The sequence below is a fragment of the Vidua macroura genome, chromosome 10 (assembly GCF_024509145.1).
Source record: "Vidua macroura isolate BioBank_ID:100142 chromosome 10, ASM2450914v1, whole genome shotgun sequence".
Taxonomy (NCBI): Eukaryota; Metazoa; Chordata; class Aves; order Passeriformes; family Viduidae; genus Vidua; species Vidua macroura.
This window is the reverse complement of record NC_071580.1, coordinates 24,122,310-24,138,484: the sequence shown is the minus strand read 5'-3', so window position 1 is coordinate 24,138,484 and position 16,175 is coordinate 24,122,310. Positions and strand designations below refer to the sequence as shown.

Sequence of the window (16,175 nt, the reverse complement as noted above, 5' to 3'; positions counted from 1 at the left end):
CTCATTAGAGAAACCACAATGGTTCAGAGACAAGGTTAGTTTCTGCCAGGATCCTGTTTCCAGTACTGCTCATACCCAGATGCTGCACAGGAAGGCTCCCAGCCACACTGTTTGACAGGCTTTAATGTGACTCCTGAAGGACAAACCAGAAGTATTTGGCTAAAATTCATTGCCAATTTAGACAACCACCACACAAGGAAGAAATAAAATCCACTATGTAGAACAGGACACCCATGGTTATCAAGTTTAGGACCCACTCATGGCACTTTTCCTTGGAAACAGCACTTGGCGCAGCACACAGCATCCCTGCAGAACTTTCACAGCCAAAAAACTCCCATACAGGCCTAGAAGTGTGAGAAATGAACCTGGCTGCTCACTGCTCTGCTAGCCTAGGAACTGGGCAACTGGTGTGCAAACAGCACCAAATCCACTGAGGCTTGAAAGGACTGCAGTATCCACCATGCAGACTTTTGGGGCAAAGCAGAAAGATTTACACATCCACCCACTCCTAGGGAAGAGAGTGCCCCATCAGGACAACGTGGCAGTCAGTGCTTCACTCATGGATGCTGCCAAGGCAAGAAGTGGACAAGATTGACTGCATTCATTCCTCAGCCCTCCATTAATATTGGATCTTAGGAACTGCTGCCCAGGGATAGTCAAAAAATTCCCTCCATTATGTTTTTCTATGGAAAATTGTGTCTTTCTCCTTGGGGAAAAAAAAAAAAAGCTTCCCATTAAAGGCCCTCACTCTGTCTAGTATTTAATTTCTGAAAACATCAAGACCTACTATGTTTTTGTTTTCAACAAAACCTTGTTTTTGAAGTGGTGCCTCACCGGAGCTGTGGTTCAGTTGCCGGAGCACACCTCCCACGAGGTGTGAGATCACTCAGAGGGGAGATGATGACACCACTGGGGAGACGCAGCCTGGCCAGAGAAGCCAGGCTGCAGCTGAGTCAAAGCTGTCAATCAGAAGTATTCACCATTTTAGAAAGTCTACTGCACATGTTGACAAAAATAATGCGCTTCTCTTTAAATTTTTCTACAAAATAATATATTTGGTGATCATGTCTGCTCCTCACCATTTGTGGGCACTCCTGAAGTGCCACTTATAAACGCGGAGTGAGCAGGACACTGGACGCTCCAGCAACAGCAGCCATACCCACCACTGCCAGACTCCTTCCATGCTTGGGAATTGCAAGGGGATTCTTCCCCTCTCAAGCATCTCAGCTCCAGTATCTGGCCACTCATTGCTCAGAGGGACTGAGCTCCCTGGGAATGCTCTGACAACGTCAAAGATTAGTTCACTGACCTTCGTGTTTAATGTACAAAACTCTTAACAGGAGCACTGCATGTAAGCCTTCAATATCGACTGCGGTCTGAGGGCAGTGGAGAGCCCTAACAGCAGCTGCCTGAGGTCTCTGAGGGGATGTGAAGGCTCCAAGAAGCAACCCAAGAGCACACAAGCATTTGCAATCAAGGCTCCACTCTTATCAGACACCTCCCAGTCTGCTCGAGCTTTACCAGATTACTGACCTCCCTCGTGTCACAATTGCCAGTAAAATACAATAGCCTGAAACTGAAAACACCTCTGGTTTACCAAGAACCCACTCCGAAGGACAAAGTCACTGATAATGCTGAGCCCAGCTCATAGGATGAGACACTGATTGTCTCGGTGCTCTAAGTGAGCAGCTTAATTGGAAAAGAAAAACAGGGTGATGAATCACAGCTAAGGAAAGCACCTTGCTGAGGAAGACAGACAACATCAATGCTTTACATCATTAAAAAAATTTGAGGTTACTCTTTAGGACAGCACACGTGGAAAGTATTTCAGGAAAAAAAGATGAAATGTTGTTTAATTGGTGAATTCTTGCCATTAACACTCTAAACGGTCTGCCACATGCTGGCGGGGCAGGTGTCAGCCTCAGACACGCTGCCAGCCACACTTCCCCACTCCCAGCGGCTGCCGGAGCTCGCTGGGGTTTGAAAGTTTCCCAACGGGAGGCCCTGTTCCCTTTGCTTTCTGGTAAATTAGCCACTGTAGTCACATCTCCTTGGTGGGTTTGATTTCATTTTTTGTTCTTTCTTCTACTTTTTTTTTTCCTGGTTTCTTTTTGATGCAGTAGCATCTGATCTTATTCAATCCTAACCCCTCTTCTCATCTCCTCACCCCGAAAAGGGAAAGAGACCCCAGAAGCACCGTGGGGAGCGGGGATTCACCTAGGACTGGGAAGCTGCCACTGCAGTGCGACTGGGGAGGTTTTCACAGCACGAAAAGCGCCAGCAGCGACAGGGAGGGGACGCGCCCGAGTCCGGCACCAGGAGCCGGCGGGGAGCGCTCCGCGAGCGGGAGCGGCAGGAGCTCCGGGCGGTGCCGGGCCCGGGGCAGGGCCGGGGGCGCTCCGCCGGGGCTCCCGCTCCTGGAGAGGGGTCGGGGGAGGTCAGAAAAGCAGCAAAGCGACAACGCGAGTCGCACTCCTACCCGGCCGTGCCTCCCGCAGCCTCGCACCGACAGGGCGGCCCCGCACGGCTGGCCCGGCCCGCCCCGGGGCCGCCGCCTCTTCCTGCCCCGTGCCAGGCCCCGGCCCGGCCCGCCCGGGCAGGGCGGCCCCACGGCCCGCTCCGCTGCCGCCCCACAGCTCCTCTTCTCCCCGGGCACTGCCATATCCCGGGACACCGCTGGCCACCGGCCATTGCCACCGCCACTGCCGCTTGCCACTACCGCTGCCACTGCCACCTGCTACTGCCACCGCCACACTGCCACTGCCACCACTGCCACCTGCTACTGCCACCACCACCACCTGCTACTGCCACTGCCACGGCCACCACCACCTGCCACCATCACCACCACTGCCACCACCACTGCCACGCACAGCCTGCCAGCCTGCCACTACCACTGCCGTGCACAGCCTGGTAGTGCCCCAGAGCCACACTGTACCTTTTGCCCCTGCAGAGGAACAGCCAGCCCCCTCAGCCATGACTTTGCACTTGGTAGTGAAATACTGAGTCATGCCAAATGTTACCCAGCTGTTCCTTTATCTCCTTCTCTGAGGAAAGGTGATTACTGCAATAAAATCTGCTGGTTTGTTTCACGGCAGCCTCCGTTCCCTCAGAGGAGCTGCCTGGAAGGCAGCAGGTAACACGGGGGATGCAGGGCCCGGGTCTGCCACAGCCAGCCGAGGGCACTGCTTCCTCCCATCCCTCTCCTCCTCCTCAGTAGCTCCCAGCATGGCCTTCAGCCAGACAGCCACCCACGGAGCCTGCCTTCCTCACACACACCACACCTGCCACAGAAACTGCTGTGGAAAGCCCTGCCAGGCCGCAGGCCGACACGGGCGTCCCACAGGCACACCCTGCAACACCAGAGGATGCTCTGCCCTGCCCGAGCCAGCCCAGCCCTAATGCACAGCAGAAACCAGCTGCCCGCTGCCCACACAGATGTCTGGCTGACCTCCAGCCAAAAAAAGGCCTTTACTCTCCTCTGCACTCCAACAGCACCTTGTGCCAGCCTTCCCCAGGTTCAGGCCACTGCCTGGGAGATGGTGTTCTGACAAATCAAAACCTGGAACTTCAGGTGCAGTGGTGACAGACGTGCAAATCCAGTCATCACAGCTGGACACGTGTCAGGGGGTAAAGCACAAAGCTCTGCTCCTGCGGGCTGCAGCTTGGATGGGGGAAAGGCCAGGGCATCTGCCAGCAGACATGGGGCAACTAGAAAGCTAAAAGGAGGACAGCGAGCAAACCTCACAGGAAGAGTGGCCTCAACTGCTGGACCAAAGGCAACCGTGGTCTCTAGGAAAAGCCTGAATCCAAAATATACCCTAGTAGGAGGCCTGGAACATCCCCCAAGGCAAGCTGAACCTTGTATTCCTATTTTATTGTCTGCCATAAGCAGCAAGAGTGGTGTTCAGCAGCAGAGGTACTTGAGTTAATGATCTCTTGTCAATTTTAGTACTTGCAAAAAAGGTTTAATGAGGATCTTCAAAGCTGCAAAGTTGGAATATATGCTAAAAGCATGGCAATATTATATTTTTGAAGCCTGACATTCTTTTAATGCATGGTGTGGGCAATAACTTGCAATGAACAGTAGCAACTCCAGACCCTTTCCTACAGCTGTGCTAGCCACAAATAAGGTTCTGAGCAGAGCAGAAAAAACAATGTCACAGAACAAAGGAACCTGAAGCGCCCTCCACCTGGAATTTCCTTTTCCAGGCTCCTCTCTTTGCACACGGGTGTGCTTTGGGGATCCTCAGTGCCAGATCTCTTCCCTTCCCCTATCCTCTGGAAGGAGCAGAGCTGTCCCTCCTCAGTGCCACAGAACAAAGCCCAGGTTCCTTTCTGTTTCTTGCAGGGTGCTGGTTCCCTCCCCTTGGATAAGCATCTGTACCCACCAGTTACACCAGCACCAGTTGCAACCTCACCCTCACCTGTGGAGGAGAGCTTGGGGCACTCTGTGCACGCAGTTTCCACCTGGAGTCACAGAAACTGGGAAGTCAGAGTTCAGTCCCAATTTTACCTGGCATAAACCCACACCACAGGAAGACACCCCCTTCCCTTGCCCGCTCGTGGTGCTCTCTGCATCGCCCCTGCCTTCCCACCACTGCCAGCTCCTTTCCCACTGGACACGTGGGGTGAGTGAACTTACCCAGGCTAAAATACGGTGGTTGGTTTCTTTTCCCAATGTACTTGTGACTTAACAACTGCTTCCCCAAGGAAAAAGGATATGTCAGTAGATTTTTTTCAAAACAGAAAGTACAGTACTTAGTTCTGTATCTAGTAGCGGTTCAATAATCCAAATGGGGGCATCCTCCAGGCACCTACGCTAGCACCCGTATGGATCGATGGCAGATGTGATAAAGCCTAAGCAGCTGAGGAGCAACTAAAACAGTCAGGACATTAGGAACTGTTTTGCACCAGTAACTCTCAGCGACTGTGGGTGCTTTTGAGTTTATATCTGCACCAGAATCTACAGATTTGGAGGCGTAGTTCTCCATGACTGACTTTATCAGTAGCTTTTATGGCATGTGTAGGTTAAACCCTGCTTTGAAAGGACTCTACTTCCTTTGGACATTCTGGTATGACCATCCATGTCAAGGGAGCCAATGTGGCAAATTTCAGAGAACAACGAGCAGCAAGGCACTGCTGGCCCTAATTCTTCACTGAGTATTCCTGAGATAGTTCCTTAATTCAAATTTCCAATTTCCTCCCACAGAGCATGGCTAACAGTTCACTTTTTCCACCCTCCACCAGCTGTCCCTGTACAGATGGTGCTGTCCAAGCAGGGCTGTTCCCCATGCACTGAACACAGCTGTGGCACCTCAGCATCGCCTGAAAGGGTAAAAATAGGTACCGAGCTACTGCAGAGACAAAGCCCACTTGCTCAGTTTCTTGCCCTTGCCATGAAGGAATCCTGTTTGTATGTCCATTGCCACAGTTGGAGTTTTCAGCCTGCAGACAGCTTGTCTGCCTGGCCTAATTTACAGACTCCTGGCCAAGGTTTCATCTCACCTTATCAGTGTATTCAGCATTCTTCAGATCCTGACAACCCATGCCACTCCCTCTCTGCTTCCCAGGATCCCTTTGTATTCTTGTCCTTATCTAGTGTTGCCTTTTATCCTTCTTGCTTTTTCTTTTTACTATCATTTCTCACCACACACCTTGAGAAGGGTGAGTTTCCTGGAAGAAAGCTTATGGAAAAGATCTTGCCTACCTATCTGAGCAAGCAAGGGAGCCAGGAGCTATTTACATATTTTCTGATAAGCAGTGAGAATGTCCTGATGGTCCTGTGAAGTCCACAAGGAATTGGTTTCATGCTGTTCTGCATTTTCTGCTTGTCTATGCTTGCCCAATTCTAATGAACTAACAGTATTAAAGATATTTTACATATTGTTATAACATCATTTGGAGGAGAAAGCAGTATCACTGTCTTGAATTTAGTCATTCAAGAGATGATATTGGCAACACTTAGCATTTAAATAATGAAAATAACTTTTAAAGTATGATTTTTTCCTTATTAATTATCAGTTTCTGCCTACAGTATTACATTACAACTACATCTAATTTCTAATTTTTTTGTGCAACCATAGGGCAAAAATTATATTTAATTATATATGATTTAATTCTTTTTTTTTTTTTTTTTATGGACCAAAACCAGGGGAGTATTGAGTTTTTACAGTTGACATTTTCCTTTTTTAACACAACTTTAAAGATCTGGAGCCTCACAAGAAAACCGCAGAGCAGCCAAGACCCCCTCACAAATACACATGAAGTGCAAGACTGATGCCTTACAGTAGCACCAAGAGCTCTCACTGCCTTGGCACAGGGTACCTGTTGGAATGGGGGTGCTCAGCATTTTGTTTTCACTGTGGGAAGAGGAGAAGCAGCCCCAAAGTGCCCATCCTCAGGCAGCAGCAGCGCTCGGGTGGTGAGCAGCCCTGCAGGAAGCATGAAGGGGAACCCAGGGGCTGAGCCAGGCCAGGGACAGAGGGCTCAGCCCGAGGGGCAGCGCTGCCAGGGCTGCCTGGGAGCCCCCAGGACAACACATACCTTGTGCCAATCACAAGTCCTGGGTAACTTGTACAGCACTCTGAAATGTTTCCCTTCCAGTGAGTGAGCTCTGAGTGGTGGGAATGCAGCAGATTTCTGAGTATTTCGTGCTCTGTAGCTAAGAAATAAGAAAGACTGGGCTAGTAGGTAACCAACTACCAGGAGAGAGCTGTTTGCATGACCACTTCTGAAAACACAGATGAAACTCTCCTGGGGGCAGATCCTGAGACTGTAACTGTTTTCACTCGGAATATTCAAATCAGCCTGTACTGACAACAAACAGAGTGAAAGCAAAGCCAAGCCACAGTCTCAGGAGGAGAGGAGAAGACACAAGCAGCTGTGAGAAGAGAGCACAGAAGGTGCCTCTGCAGGGGCTGCCCACTGCTCTCAGAGATCTCTCATTGCCCTGGTGGGAACCTTCCTGTTCCCACTAACTCTCTTCTTTCATTTTTCATTAGATACTTGACCTGTTATGACTTTCAAAGTGGTTAATTCAGTTTCGTCTTACTCACAGCACTTATCAAGCCCTAACACTTGGCAAATACCTCAAACACACCTGCTTTGAACCTGGCTTTAGATTACAATATAAAAATTACCCATTTGGTCAACTTAAGTTGGTTGGTCACCTGTCAGTCTCTGACAGCCACACCCATCCTGTCTCTTACAGTCACCTGTTGCAGCATCTGCTGCAAGCAGATGGAATAGCTATTGGTTTTTAACAGAGGAATATCTATTAGTTTTTGCTTCTCTTAATGGTTAGAACCAAATCCTGTGATGGTCAAAATTCCTGACTTTTGGAAAGGCTTTTCTATAGGTGCAGTTTGGCACAACACTGACTTTAAAGCAATACAGACACACCATATGCAAAAAAAACCCCTATCTACACAAGGAGAAATGAAGCAGCAGGCTTCATTCCAAGGAGCAAATTCCACCATCCCAACCCAGATGAACTTGACCCTGACACAGCACCTTGAAAACACAAGTAGAGGCCTAAAATACACAACTCACACATCCATTTGTTGTCACACCAGATCCCAGTCCAAATGCTCACAGGTGAGAATTCCTCTTAATTCACTTTTCGAACAGTTGCACTCATTCTCATTTTGGTAATCTGCTGATGGCAACAGTGCAAGCTCCGTGTGTGATTCTTCATTCAGCTGAACAATACTGAGCTGTTCCTCATCTTGCTGTGCCCGATGCTGGGGGACAGGCAGCAGGGCTCAACCAAAGTGACATGAACAGTGCCGCTGCTAGGCAGGAGGAGCAAGCTCTGGGGAAAACATTCCAGTGCACCAGGTACTGCACAGGTGTGTCGGAAATAACCGGCCTGTACCACGGGCCGAGCGAGGCAGCGCCGCGCTCACAGCGCTGCGAACAGCCTTGACCTTGAAATGCTCCCGAAAGCAGGGCTGCAGCGGAGGGAGCAGAGGGCATTTGCAAGCAGCCGCACTCAGGCGGAAAGACAAGCCCGGGGCACGTGTGCCACGGGAGCGCTGCCGCTGCACAATTCCGCCGCGCAGCCAAGCGCGAACCCTCCGGGAGCCGCTCACCGCGGCCGGCTCCCCTCCCCTCGGCTGGCACCGGGGCTGGCTCCCCTCCCCTCGGCTGGCACCGGGGCTGGCTCCCCTCCCCTCGGCCCGGAACCGCGGCCGGCTCCCCTCCCCTCGGCCCGGAACCGAGGCTGGCTCCCCTCCCCTCGGCTGGCACCGGGGCTGGCTCCCCTCCCCTCGGCCCGGAACCGGGGCTGGCTCCCCTCCCCTCGGCCCGGAACCGGGGCTGGCTCCCCTCCCCTCGGCTGGCACCGGGGCTGGCTCCCCTCCCCTCGGCCCGGAACCGGGGCTGGCTCCCCTCCCCTCGGCCCGGAACCGGGGCTGGCTCCCCTCCCCTCGGCTGGCACCGGGGCTGGCTCCCCTCCCCTCGGCCCGGAACCGGGGCTGGCTCCCCTCCCCTCGGCTGGCACCGGGGCTGGCTCCCCTCCCCTCGGCCCGGGGTTGTCCGGAGCGGCCGCTCCCCTGCCCACGGCCCGCGGCCCAGGCACGCAGCCCCGGCTCTGCGGAGAGCACTCTGCACACTGCCCGCGCTGCACACAGCGCCAGCCGGGGCTCACCTGCCAGCCCTCACTCTGCCGGGATCAGCGCTTCCCTGAGGCGCCGTGGCGTTCATCCTGATGGATGCTAAAAAGGAGTTTCCCTGGGAAAAAGCAAGGATGCTTGTGGAGTTTAAAAGGATCATTGTCTGCAAAGTCACTGCAATGCTTTCTAGAGTCCCTGGGATATTTTTATACTTGTTCATTATAAGATCTACCAACTGCTACAAAATAGCAAGGGCTGCAATAAGAGCATTACACATTAAAGATGGCTTTAATTACATACACAATATGCAAATGCCAGATAGCATCTTCTGCATGAATGGGTTGGTTGGTTTGCTTCTTATCCTCACAGTATGGAATCTTAGTGCTTCTTGTGATGCAATATTAATTTGGTTAGACTTAATTTAATTACTTTGGTTGGTAATTAAATTAGTATGTCTTAAATTAAAATAACCAGTATCATCATGAAGTATTTCTGTCACAGTGGCTCCTAAAATATTTCAGTCAGGACTACATCCCTATTGTTCAAGAGGCTGTGAAAAAAAATGCATTAGAGAATGGGGCCAGACAAGCCTATCTGCCTCTTAATGTGAGGAGCCACTGCTGAATGGCAGGCACCTGGCACACTACAGGTCCCTCTCCAGCACCAAAAGCAACATTTTTCTCAGTCTCATCCTAGTTTGAATACCTGAGTGTCATGTCAAACATTACACCATAAAGCACTAAAGCAGTGCTTGTTTCACCGCTTTTCTTCAGCTGTTTTGGTGTGTAAACCCTGGAGCACCAGAGAGCAAGTTCACAGTGATGATCGTCCTGTATGCCCCAAGTCACTGAGAGGTAAAGTAACTTGACCAAGGTAGTGTTAACTCAGTGGCTTACCCGTATTTGTACTGCTGCTGTAACTGTGCTAAGAAGTTAGGCTCCTGTTTGAGCAGGAGTAAACAGATCAGGCCCTTGTTGAGTCACTGGCACAGGCAGGAGAACTCCAGCATCCTGCCACTAGCGATGATGCTTAAGGCACAGCATGCCAGACAAAGGGGGTCTTTGACTTTCCTGCAGGAGCAGCTTGCCCTGGCATGGTCTGGCCAGCCAGGTTTTGAAGAAAAAAGCAAGCATTTTCTCCAGATTAACACAGCACTTGTGGAACTACACTGTTTGCTTAACTATGACTATTGCAAACTATCATGAGCAAGGTGCAGTGTTACACGTGCAGTGAAGAAAAAGAACCAACCCCAGAGATTGCCAGGACAAATGTTACCAATACAACTTCAGCTCAGTCCTCTGCAGGCCGTGTGGCACAGTCTTGATTCCTTATTTCTCCTGCATTAATTCATCAGTGAAGCTCGAGCCCACTTTCTCCCTTGCAGCTCTCAGGAAGAGATTGCTTGCAGACTCTCTCTTTCAGCTGGATGACAAGGGAATCATTCAGCATGGGCCAGGAGAACACATACCCAACAGTGAGTTACACAAGCAGTTGTGAGACAGTACTGCAATGTCAGCAAAGTGGATCCTTGGGTCTAGCTCTGGCTCTGGAGGCAGAGAGCAGCCTAAGTCATCGTGAACAAGTGGCCCCATCACAGCAGCAGGTAGATGTGCTTTGAAAGGTGAAATGGCAAAGCAGATGAGCCCTGCTGCTCTCCAGGCCGGGGCTCCATTCCCAGCTCTGTGCACAGCCTGCACACTGCAGTTTGTCTGCAAGGCAGGTGCAGCACCCCTGCCTCCCACCAGGAGGGATAACTGCCTTGTGGAGTGCATGTGCTAACAGCAGCAGTGGAGCATATGGGATCACACATCACAGACTTCTGGGCGGCAGCAAACAGCGTTGTGACTGTGTCTAACTTCTCCCCCTGCCCTCGCCCTTCCCCTGTCATTGTGTGGGCTGGCAGGCTTGCCAAATGTGTCAGGGCCACATGAAATGTGTGACACTTGTGACCCTGACCTCGTGGTCCCCAGGCTGACAGTCAAGTCTGAGACACAGACCAACCCAAAAGGAAATGAGGAAGGTCCTACCCATAACAGAAAGACTACAGGACCGGTCTCAATGTGTTTGTTTATACTGCAAGTTTTTAGATGGAAAAAAACCCTGTAATAACAACGAAGCTTGTGGATTCTGTGCTATGTATAGCAATTCTCTTATATGCGAGCTCTGCATGTGCTTGTTGATGTCAATGCCCTGTAGCCAAGAGCCACTGCTGCCTATCACACACAAGTCCTCATTATGTTGCATAACAAATTACCTTTGTTGCCTCACAGAATGGCACAGTAGATTTCGTTGTTGCCTCGTGTAAACTTTAGTCTTGCGAATTCCATTTTGCCCTGACGCCCTGCCGCTGCCTGACAAGTGCTTTATTTCTGTTGTTCAGCAGGAGCTCCACGATGCGCAGGCGGCCACCGAGCCTGAAAAACAAGTTCAGAAATACAGAAATACGCCACCACTATGTCTGCAAAACAATCAGCCACGTGGATCCTGGCTGTAACACTGGGCTTAGAGACTGCAGCCACGCATCCTGGGAGGCAGCACCGCTGCACAGTCAGCCCTCGTGGTCATCTGATGTTTTCAGTTACAAGGAAAAACAGGAGCATAGAGAAACAAAGAGAATGGCAGAACAGCAAAGGAATTTTAAATGGACAAAGAATTCATGGTGTTGGCATTTTAATGCTATACTACTGCCTTTTTAATGGATTTATCCAACTGCATTGCACTGTCTCTCGTTTTCAGTGTTTAAGTACTGTTTCTAACTAAAACCCTTTAGTAACAATGTTCATCTGTTAAAGAAGAAAGTGTGAAAAAGTTAACAAATTCATCCATATGATTACAAAATGTTAAACCTCACTAGACACCCCTGAGTCTTCCTTCTTTATATATGTTCAGCACATATTTCAGGGGAAGGAAAACATTTACTGCCAGGCTTCAAACAGTGTTTCCTTTCTTGAAACGTTTTAGTTGGCAGCTTTTTATGTTGGCATATGGCCAATACTCTGGATAAGTGAGAAAATAGCAGTGATATCTACAGGCCAGATTTTGCCACTTCTTAAAATGAGTAATGCTATCTTATTTTCATATGTCCTGACCATTCCCTCTACTCAGAGCACTACTGGAAACTCACTGATAGCTGCTCCCTACTTTTCCTGGACAAAATCCAAAGAGGAAGAAAATCTGGGCATTACAAGGGCAAACTTCAATAAAGTCTGAGAGTTGGCCTGTTGGGATAACCCTAAATAAGGGTAACTAAATCTGGATGCTAGCTTATTTAAAAATACACATTTTGCTCTCCCCTCCTAGTCCTTTGAGAAATGTATGTTCCAATCTCCAACACACACTCATCTCCCATGCACTCTCCAAATTTTTTAGCTGCTTGTTAGTTGAACCTGCCCTTTCATCAGTGCTCCTGTCACCCCACTGCTCACTCCATCTCCTCCACAGCCAAGCAACACTCATCAAATAAATCACTGGAGACACTGCTGGACAATGGGTGAATGAACTACTGCTGAGGGATTGGGGTTTGCCTCTATTTGCTGGCTGTAGTTACAAACACTTGAAGTCAAATTTCAATTACAGGGATAAAATAAAGGCCAGCCCAGTCTGGGCATTTTAAGACATAATTGTATTTCGGTAAAGCACTAAGGCACAGCTGTTGTCAGACATTGCTGCTCACAGCTAATGGTGCTGGTACAAAATCTACCTGGGTATGACTGCAAACAGCTTTGGAGAGCCATCATGGGAATGACTGTGGCTACTGAAGGCTGCAGGGTGCCTGGATGCTTGAGGTACAGGACAGAAAAAACAAAAAATATCTTTGTAGGAACATCAGGTATGTGAGCACTGTACAGCTGTAATTATGTTGTTATTATAACAACTACTCCTTAGCTTGTGGAAAAATATCGTGAGCAGTGTTAAGTGGAAGGGAGGGAGATTCCAGCCCTGCCTGCTTCAGAGTGAAACACCAGCCCTGAAGCTGTCAGCTTCTTCACCTTCTCAACATGCTGATGACACAGGGCCTGGGGAATTTCAAATGATGGCTGAAAGACCAGGATTTCCCAGGAGAGAGAACAAGTGAGTCAAAGAAGACTTGATAGAAGCATTCAATACAGGAGATAGCAGCTTGGCTCTTTCCTGTCCTGATGTTTGAACACAGGGCTACAGAAGGAAATGGAAAGGGTCAAAAGCACAAATCTGAAGAAAAGAAATACCTTTTCACAGTGAAATTTAAAATGAGTCTAGAGAAAGCCTGGACATTAACAAGAGCAGACAGTAAGCCAAGTCTTGTTTACGCTTCACACATTTGGGCACTAACACCTATTGTAGAAGTCCTGCCGTCAGCTCTGGGCTGACTGGTTACCTCCTTTTAATAATACAAGAACAACATGACTTCAATGGAATTTGAAAGGCAACATTTAAAATTATAACATTATTTTCTACACAGCACATAATTAACCTATGGAACTCATTCCCACAAGATTTCAATTGAGCTGAGACTCCTCCAAAAACGACCGTATGTGTATTTATTAGCTGGCCCGATTCCACCTAGGGCAAGGGTAGTAAACATTCAATTGGGTATTTGTAAATGATCCTTTTTAAGTCTCCGTGGAGAATGTGCCGGCAGCCCTAAGGACGTCAGCCGTGGGAATGATACACCCAGGGGCAGGAATTCTCCAGGGCTGCACTTTAACACTTGATTTCTCCTCAGCAAGAGATGGAGCTGAAAGTACAGCTCCACTGCAGCTGGCAACAGTGCCCTCGGGACTTGACCCGCAGCCTTGGCAGTGGGTGTGCACGGGTGCTACAGTGACAGTGGGTGTGCACGGGTTATACAGTGACAGAGGGTGTGCACAGGTGACAGTGGGTGTGCACAGGTGATACAGTGACAGTGGGTGTGCACAGGTGACAGTGGGTGTGCACAGGTGATACAGTGACAGTGGGTGTGCACAGGTGACACAGTGACAGTGGGTGTGCACAGGTGACAGTGGGTGTACACAGGTGATACAGTGACAGTGGGTGTGCACAGGTGACAGTGGGTGTACACAGGTGATACAGTGACAGTGGGTGTGCACAGGTGACACAGTGACAGTGGGTGTGCACAGGTGACAGTGGGTGTGCACAGGTGATACAGTGACAGTGGGTGTGCACAGGTGACACAGTGACAGTGGGTGTGCACAGGTGACAGTGGGTGTGCACAGGTAATGCACAGTGACCGCACACCTGCAGTGACCACTGACCGCACACCTGTGCATTGCTGAGGCTTCCTCAGAGCTGCCGAGCTCACCGAGGGTTCGGATTCGCGGTGTTTTTGTCGCTCAGCCGCTCCAGCAGAGTCAGGGCCCCTGCAGAGCCGACACTTTACAGTCGCAGATCTGCTGGGGCCGAAATCCTGACCACGCCGTTTGTGATTTCCGTGCCGGCACAGCCACCGCTCCACCCGGCTGCGGCGGGGAGGGACGGGCACGGAGGCATCGGGCCGGCAGACGGTGCGGCCCGTGTGCCGGGACCGGGCTCCTCGGAGCTTCCCTGGGCTCCGCCGAGCCCCTCGGGCTGCTCCGGGCCCGTCGAGGCTGCCCCGGGCTCCCCCGGGCTCCCCCCGGCCGCTCGGGCTCTTCGGGCCCCTCGGCCCGCCCGGCCCAGCGCCGGCACCGCCCGCAGGGGAACCCCGCGCCCCGCGGCGACGCCTGGCGGCGGCAGCCGGGACTGACGGCTCGGGCACACCGGGATGGGACAGCTCGGTCACACCTGAGTGGGACAGCTCGGGCACACCGGGATGGGACAGCTCGGGCACATCGGGATGGGACAGCTCGGGCACACCGGAGTGGGGACAGCTCGGGCACATCGGGATGGGACAGCTCGGGCACACCGGAGCGGGACAGCTCGGGCACACCGGGATGGGGACAGCTCGGGCACACCGGGATGGGACAGCTTGGGCACACCGGAGTGGGGACAGCTCGGGCACACCACAGTGGGGACAGCTCGGGCACACCGGGATGGGGACAGCTCGGCATACTGGGATGGGGATAGCTCGGGCACACCACAGTGGGGACAGCTCGGGCACACCTGAGTGGGACAGCTCGGGCACACCACAGTGGGGACAGCTCGGGCACACCGGGATGGGACAGCTCGGGCCCCTGCGCCGGGCTCGGTCACACCACACTGGGGACGCGGGGCTCTTTTCTTCCAGCTGCCGTGAAGCTAACGCTCACCTGGGAGGCCAGACTGGCTACATTGTCCCAGTTTGCCTCTGCAGCATTGTCCCAGTTTGCCTCTGCGTCTCAGGGACAGGGGCATTGGGATGGGACTGGACCTCAGGAGGGGACACACCCTCCTGTACCTTGGCCTTAGAAGTGCCTGAATTGCAGTGGAAAACCCCTGGAAGCTGTGGGTTTATTTAAGGTTTTAGCTTCACCGATTAAAAAGTCTAAGGGTCCTGTGGAAGGAGAAAAGCGGTTCAACCTCGGAACCCCGCTCACTGCAAAGGCAGCCTGGGCTGGAAACAGAGCCCTGCCAGCACAGCACAGGGGTGAGCAGGCAAAGGACACCTGAACACTGATGCTACTCTTGAAAAAGACAAAGCAGAGCCTGGGCAGGAGAAGAGAAATGAACCTAGAAAGGAAAGATAACATCCAAACAGTCAATTGAGGAGAAATAAAGGAGAGGAGGGGAAGAAAGATTTCACCCGTTTTGCCTCTGCAATTCATCTCCGCTTTTTAGGGCACAAATACTCTCCCTACACAAATCTACAAGGAAGGAGCTTCTGCACCTTTTGTAGAGGTGTCTCTTCACCTCTGGACAGAGCTCAATTTCTCTTGGGGTGAGTTAAGCATTAGGCCCATCCCCAAGATTCATCTTCCATGTCAAAATGCAGTTGAGGCTGCTGGTTCCTCACTGCTCCAGCAACGTGCCAGTGCCCTCCAGGTCTCCCAGGCAGATCCACGGTGACAGGGCAGGGCTGGGACCAGGCCACAATGTCAGTCTGTGACACAGCTGTGACCGTGGCTGAAGGCTCCAGGTGAGCAGAAAGAGGCTCCTGGGCCATGGACACAGGTGTGGCTGCAGGGCCCAGGGGAGGCTGTTTGGGCTGATTGGAGCCTGTTGGTGCCCTCACTGAGGGCACCTGTACTGCCTGAAGGCTTGAGGGGGCTCCAAGGACCTCATTGCATGGGCATGGAGGGATCTAACAGCAAACTGCTGAAAGACCATGGGAAGAGATCGTGCTGATGTGCAGTGGCTGTCTCAGAGCCCTGCCAGGTCTCAGCAGTAAAAGCCTGGTTTCCCTAAAAATAGCCCTTCTGAAGCCACCAGCCAGAGGGACATCAGCCACAGCTGAAGAGACAAGAGGAAGGAACAAGATATTTCAGAGTAACTGCAAAAATCAAACACGCTATTTCAGTATTTTACAGTGGCGTCTGTGATCCCACAATTAAGCAGGGTTTGGAGAAGCAGCTACAAGTTTCTACAGTTTTCAGTTCCATTTCAAAACTCTGACTCCATGCATTTGCAGCCTGAAGTCTCAAGACAGCTCAAGCTTCACTATGCTGGGTTTCCTCAGCCTCAACC

The 16,175-nt window shown here is 51.3% G+C and overlaps 1 long non-coding RNA gene across 1 annotated transcript; it reads left to right on the top strand.

The window, feature by feature from the left end:
• Positions 1 to 10,135: 10,135 nt before the first annotated feature.
• LOC128812431 (uncharacterized) lies at positions 10,136 to 11,329 on the top strand. Its single transcript, XR_008438713.1, has 2 exons — positions 10,136 to 10,218; positions 10,996 to 11,329. It is a non-coding gene; the product is annotated as an uncharacterized LOC128812431 (long non-coding RNA).
• The last annotated feature ends 4,846 nt before the right edge of the window (positions 11,330 to 16,175 follow it).